Here is a 6,930-nt window from a genome sequence, read left to right as displayed (position 1 = left end):
TAAAAATAGTCGTAATCTACAATTATCTTTCCCATTTTAAGCAGGATGCAAAGGACATGGTTCTTACATAGGGATTGTACTGACTGGTGCGGAGATCAAACGGTAAATGAAGGCACGGATAATGGCTATAAAGCCACAAATAAATCCTCTGAATGACTTTAAATAACACGCTTACGTCTGTACAAGCAGTGAAAGTGGACATTACCTTGGTGATTGTCTCCTTCTCTGACAAAAATAGACTGTTTGCCAGATTCTCCTGCAACAAAAATCCAGGGATTACTAACCATAGTCAAAATATCACTAAGCACAATATATTCCTATTGTGGCAGTACTTAGAGGGTTGAGGACAATTCTGAAGAAATGAAATGCCTTCTTGTCAACAATAAAATGGAAATCAAGAAATTTTGGAAGTGGTAAAATAGGCTAAGCTTGACTGACATTCATAAAGAACTGCTGTGTCTGTCAACCTCTTTTTTTTTCTATTAGCAACGCTTTATTATAGTAAAAAATCATTGTGGAAAAACGTGGCCAGGAAAAGTCATTTACTACAATGCCTTTAGATCATGCATTCAACATTTTATTTGAATTTTTTACATTTATAAGCAACTCGTGCATTTTATTTAAAATATATCTAGAACAAAAGGCTTGTTATTCTGTTAATTCAGAATTTTAGAAATCAAAAATAAAATGTGCCCTGTTTTTGTCCACAGGATATTCTTTGTCATATGTTTCAATGCCACATCATTACCTACAGTAGTGGATTATCTTTACCACATAAATATTAATATTCCTTGGTAATACTGTCCTGGTCTGTGAATTTAATGGGAGTCAAATCCTCAAATGTGAACAAATCTACATATTTCTGAATGGTGGTAGAAACAAAAGAGCAGAGTAAATTTTTTTTGTAAATTATCTGTTGCAAAACTAATAAAGTGCCTTCTTCTATTCGCTGAATTAATAATGTAAAAGTTTCCTTTGTCTTTACTTAATAATATACAAGGCTTTGGGCCCCTTGATTAATGGGTTATATATCTTAGGTCTTGTGTTGGTCAAAAGGTCTGGAAAAATTTCTAACCAGCAAAATTAAACGACCATCCTGCAAAGAAAAAAAAACTGATAGCAATATCAAAGCAATGGAGCAGTTCAGCTAAAATAAGGTGAATATTAATAAGAAGAATACTTACATTGCATACAGCCATAATCCAGTAAATTATACAAGGCAAAAATGAAATATAGTCCCAAAGCTGTAGAAAGTGTGATGGAAGTTCCTAAAGAAACACCAGGAGTGTTGCAAGCATTTGATCTGCAAACCAGTCCAAAAGCTTTCCTGCAGACGTTGGCCTGCCTGCTAATCAGATGCAAGGGACACTAAGGATAGACTGAAAAGCCTTGCTAATCACTCTGAGATTGAACTGAAATCTGCTGAGGCTTTGGACACATGACTTGGACCTTACCATTGCATAAAGCCAGTTAAACATTTGCTTAGGGATCAAGATGGATGCTCACTAACACATAATGACTAAGCAAATATCTATGTTGTTTTTTTTTAAAACAACGATGAATGTTTTCTGCTTTGACATGCGTTTAAAACAGCATACCGGATGCTCTAAATGTCTTTTTTCACAATCCCTGTCTATGTCATATTGAAATGATTTTCACTTAGGGTGTAGTAACATTCATTATAAACTTTTATATTCTATTATTGTATTCAAATATCAGTTCTGCTCTTATTGGCTATACCACCAAGAAGCAAAAGACGTTACAGGGAAAAGAGAGCAGTTTTTAAGGCTTTTTCATACATTTATATGGAAAATCATTTGAGGTCTTCAGTGAAGCAAAGAAGCAGTTTATTATTTTTGGGTAATTTGTCAGTGCACTAAACATAAACAAGACTTCAGAATGACTAAATAAATTGAATGATATAACTACAATGGTTATTACTTTACAGAGTGAGCAATTGTTGATATGCTGTTTAAAAAATTATGATCACGTCACATTGTTTAAATTGCCTATTGCTATCCACTGATATTGATGTGGTATTTTTATTCCTTCTCGTGCAGCGCTATATGGTTAGGTGAAATCTTACTTCATTGGAAAAATCAGAGGCAAAATAAGACAAATGATTCGTTTCTCTTGATGCTCCCTTCTTGTGCTTTTTAAATGAAAGAATTTCAGCTGTCTCCCCTTGACATCCATGGATATAATATGTCAACATAGCCCTGTTTAAATGACAACAGGGCTTTGGGGGCATGTATGAAACTATGATAAATTATTTCACAACTCGTGTATATACCTGTCAAAACTTAACAAACAAATCTATAAGAAGAGGAAAAAAAATATAAAAAACAATAGGCTGCATCAAGCTGGTTGTGAGCGGTGCACATACAAACTAAAACTTTGCCGAAACACCTATTGGTTCAGTTTCTGTAATTTACCTTTAGGAGTCTATCACCATGACACATATTGACTTGATAATATTGGTCCAGTCTTGCAAAATGTCCCCCAAAATCTATAAGATTTTGACAATATCTTCCCCATAACTCTTTTCATGTGACCTCACAGATATTTTGTTTGATTAATTTCTGATATTTGGCTATTCTGAAATGTTCTTCTGCAGAAGCCTTTCTCTTACTGATCTGGATGCATATTTGGACTGACAGTGATTCTGAAAAGTAAAAGTTTTTATAATCAGCATTATTTTGGTTAGGGGACTATTCATGATTTTATCCACTCTAGTTCCATCATAAAGTAAGCCCAGAGCATAATGCTGTCATGATGCTACGTCATTGTGGGTATGGTGTTCTTTTGGTGATTTTTGTGTCAAGCCTATTTTTTTTTTTTGTCTCATAAATCAACTTTGGATTCATCAAACCATAACACATTTGTTCACAGAGTTTTGGGATATCCTTTGTCCGGACACATGGGGACAGCAGTATATTGTCACATTCCCAGACCAACATGAACGATATCAATAATTGGCTTATCTGAAATTGACTGCATTTGTGAACTCAAGAAGATTAAATTCTTAAATTAAAAGACGCTTCAGTGAAGTATCACTTTTAATGTTATGTTTTCTCCTAACAGATGTTATTGTTTTTCAGTAGCACAATGTGTCATATTAAAAGTGGAAACACTTAGTTTTGGTTAGTCATTTCAAGAAGAAAGGAAATGCTTCAGAATACGTCACATATTTCTCTTGCTTACAGTCAACAGCTCCTTATGATGTCACTTGTGAGAAATGATTCATCACACAAGCCTCCATTCTCCACCCAATGTATATACTGTACAATCTGTGTTGTTTTCCAAGGAGATTAATGGTTAATGGTGGGGGATTTAACTCAGTTAATTCTGACTAGTGCACCCAGAGTTAATTCTAATTCACTTTGTTTTCCTGGGAAAAACAAAGTGGCCCCCTCTGCTGAGTCATCAAGTTTTAGTCCCTTTGAGTCAAGAGGAAATGCAGGATATGGTGTTAGCTGTGAGGAAGGCACCGTCACTCTTTACAATAAGATGACTGATGAGTTTCTGTTAACTCAGAATGTAACAAATTAAGATTCTTAACTATGACAAACATGACTTGTACTTTTACTGGATGTCAGGCCTTTATAGAAAAAATATCTACTGTTCTGACACTTGTCGAAAAAAAAGTGTCTGAGTCCATTAAAGACTAAATAAAATGATTTCTATTAGCCTATAAGATGAACTTCAATATGCTGAGTAATCTTTCGTGCTGACAGTTGTCTGCCCTCCGATGTGCGGAAGCATTTCAGATCACAGTCACAGCAGGACGCCACAAAGCTTATCAGCCCTGGAGTTCACACGTGGGCAGTGACTCCCCAGCTTAGCAATCCCTCCTCCTGGTTCTAGTTTAAATATCAGGGCTAATTAAGGAGCAGCCCGCTGTGCAGCAAGACTCCTTGTACATTAAGTCGGAGTCCCAGCAAGGCAAACACACCACTCTTGCATCATCAGTCCGATATTGTAATATTATGCAATTAGATTAAATTAAACATCATAACAGAGATGTCATCTTCTGAATTTGACCAAGAATGTGTAATCAAATGAAAGTGCATCCCAAGGCAATTTCATTTGTTTTGAAGGGTTTAATAATTACAGTGACAAAGCTACACCAATCCAATCTATGACAGTGTGGCCAGACAGGCTTTAGCTCAGCTCACCTTTTTACCTTCCAGTCACTGTTGAGCCTCAGTCCATGTTGGATTTATTAATCCCCTTTGTTTGTGTTCCATGACCATATTTCAGCATATTTAATGCACAATATTTGATATTGTTCACATTGCATTTTCTGTTACACCCAGTATAATCTAAAATAGTTCATCTAAAATCTGCAAAATTACCACTGAAAGGTTCTACAGCAAATATCCGGTTGTACCCAAAAATATTTAATTTATGAAACTGAAAATGACTCAGATGATTGCAATTAAAAATAAACCACATTAAGAATTTTTAATCCAAATTGAACACTAAATACAATTTTGAATTTCTACTGAAAATGCAGTAAATGTGGTTAATGTTACTTGAGCTATAGCTGCCCTCAAATAGCTGAAAAAACAGGTCAAACATCCTTAAGTGTATTATGAGACAATGAAATAAATTTATTTTCTGTGTATATATGAAGCAGCTACATGTACAAAGTGATCAAAAACCATTGATTAAGAAAAGAACTGTGTTGTCAGAAGTGGGATTCGAACCCACGCCTCCAGGGGAGACTGCGACCTGAACGCAGCGCCTTAGACCGCTCGGCCATCCTGACAAGCTGCCCAACAATATTGACAAGGGATAATCAAGTATATAAAGTGGTCGCTGTGACCTTTTTTCATTTTTTGTTTGGCTGTATGCGAAAGCATTCGTCTTCATGGCATAAATTACTCCAGCAATAATTGTAGCACCTGCAAGGATCTGTATCTAAAGCTAAAATAAGAAATAAAAAAACTAAACAAGTCGATAGGCTACTAGGTTTGAAAACTTGGACAATATCTAATTTGACGAAATTTGTGTCTCGCAAAAGAATCCACAAATAAGATTCCTCGGAAATATGTGAAGGAAAATTGTTAGTTGCAGCAGAGTAGTCTTGTCATTTCCTTATCCTGGATGCTATACCTTTGATGTCCACTAGGTGCTGGACACGTGAAGTGAGAAAAGAGTTTATGGCATACTATTAAAATGAGAAGAACACAGAAGGCTTGTTAAATATATTTAGCAACTTATGATAATTATTAAGTCGCATACCTTCTTTTTTGACAACAGCAACTCAGCTTTAATTCAGTGTGTGTTTTAGAAACAATATTGTACTTGTTATAATGAATCAGTTTCTAACTTGAAGCACAAGTACCATTACAAGAATTTCTTGTCAAGAGAGAGGAGCTAATAAGTGTCTACACTAGAAATAAGCACATCTGACCAATTTCTTATACTTGCAGTTTACATTCGTATTGTTTCAAATATTTCTCTTCAAAGTGTGTTAATGTTATTCTACTTTAATTTCAGTTCCAGTTACCGTAACCTTTTGGTGAGAAGGTAGGTATTGATAACATTAAAAGGCTAGTTGCGTTTTCAAAAATAATTTTAAAGACAAATATTAAAAATGTAAAAATACTTAGAGTCACATTTAAACATATTTGGAGATAAATTTTCAACCCATCTATCTTTCCAAAGTAGTTTGAGCTCTCTCTGAGAAAGGGATAGTGTCTTTCCTGTCCTAAGTGAAGAAGACCAACCCCCCAGCATGATGCTTCTGCCACTATGTTTCATTGTGGGAATGGTGAGTTCAGACTGAGTATAATTGAAAATAGCATTTTTTTAATTACTAGTGGGATCTTTTTTGAGCAGTTCGGTGACTTCTGAAGGGAACTGATCAAATGAGAAGGCCACATATTGTATATTTTCTTTATTATGAACCTTTTGGAAAATGTAACTCTCCATTTCCACATTTATGTGGTACTTCATGTTGTGCTGTTGTTGAAAAATCTAAATAAAACACATGCAAAAATTGTGTTTTTTCAAAGTCTTGAAAGGCACTGTAGAATCACAAAGACAATTCTGTATCACTGAATTATGCAATGAGATTTTGTAGAGCAAAATTTAGCAATCTCTTTGATTAGCTATTTTTCTGGGTACAACAATTATATCAGTTGTTACGCTGAAAAATTCAGTTATTTAAGCGTACATCGGTTCAATAGCCTGGTGAAAAATGATCAAACTGTAATTTACATCTGAACTGTGACTTGTAATTCCAGGCTTCAAAAGCCCCTGAGGGATACGTGACTTTGGCTTATCTAAGCTTTCAGCTATCACTGCTCTTTAAGTACCCTGCCATCTGTAATAAACATAGACCTATCTAGCCCATATCCTGTTTTGAACCTGTCAACATGGTACTTTAGCTGAAGAATCTGAACTCTTGGGACTGCCATGTGAGTCATTTCCATGCGTCTCGTTTTTGATGTCGAGTCTTTAAGGAAACAGGGCCGAACATCCAGCAGGAAGGGATTCCTCCACACTCAGACATTCACAACATCCCAAATATTAGAGCTAAAACGTAAGATTGGAGAAATGGGTGGCAGGAAATGGAAATGATGCCAGGGTTGACTGTTGCCAAGGTCACCCAGAAGGAGTCTTATGGAGAACCCCTGAGCGTAAACAGCTCAGATCAAGGCACGGGAAATGCTGTGTGTCATAACTGACGTACTTTATCTGTGATTAACCAGCAGTAAATGTAGGTTGTTGTTCATGTCTGGAGGAACTTGCATCACTCAGCAGTCATCTTACACAGATATTCTTATACCATGAGTAAGGTAGAATTAAATTCCAGGGATCCTTTTAAAATGCTTTTAGGGTTATAACGGTTCCTTTTTTCAAATATCCATGAATATGTATAAAGCTCAACCTAAACCGTTTACACCCATGACAAGT

The 6,930-nt window shown here is 35.6% G+C and overlaps 1 non-coding gene across 1 annotated transcript; it reads right to left on the bottom strand.

Moving 5' to 3' along the window:
- Positions 1-4,691: 4,691 nt before the first annotated feature.
- Positions 4,692-4,774, bottom strand: trnal-cag (transfer RNA leucine (anticodon CAG)). The gene has a single exon. It is a non-coding gene; the product is annotated as a tRNA-Leu (tRNA).
- Positions 4,775-6,930: the final 2,156 nt, after the last annotated feature.

Source organism: Xiphophorus hellerii, chromosome 15 (assembly GCF_003331165.1).
Source record: "Xiphophorus hellerii strain 12219 chromosome 15, Xiphophorus_hellerii-4.1, whole genome shotgun sequence".
NCBI classification, from domain to species: Eukaryota; Metazoa; Chordata; class Actinopteri; order Cyprinodontiformes; family Poeciliidae; genus Xiphophorus; species Xiphophorus hellerii.
The sequence above is the reverse complement of the archived record's forward strand: the minus strand, read 5'-3'. Positions and strand labels throughout refer to the sequence as shown.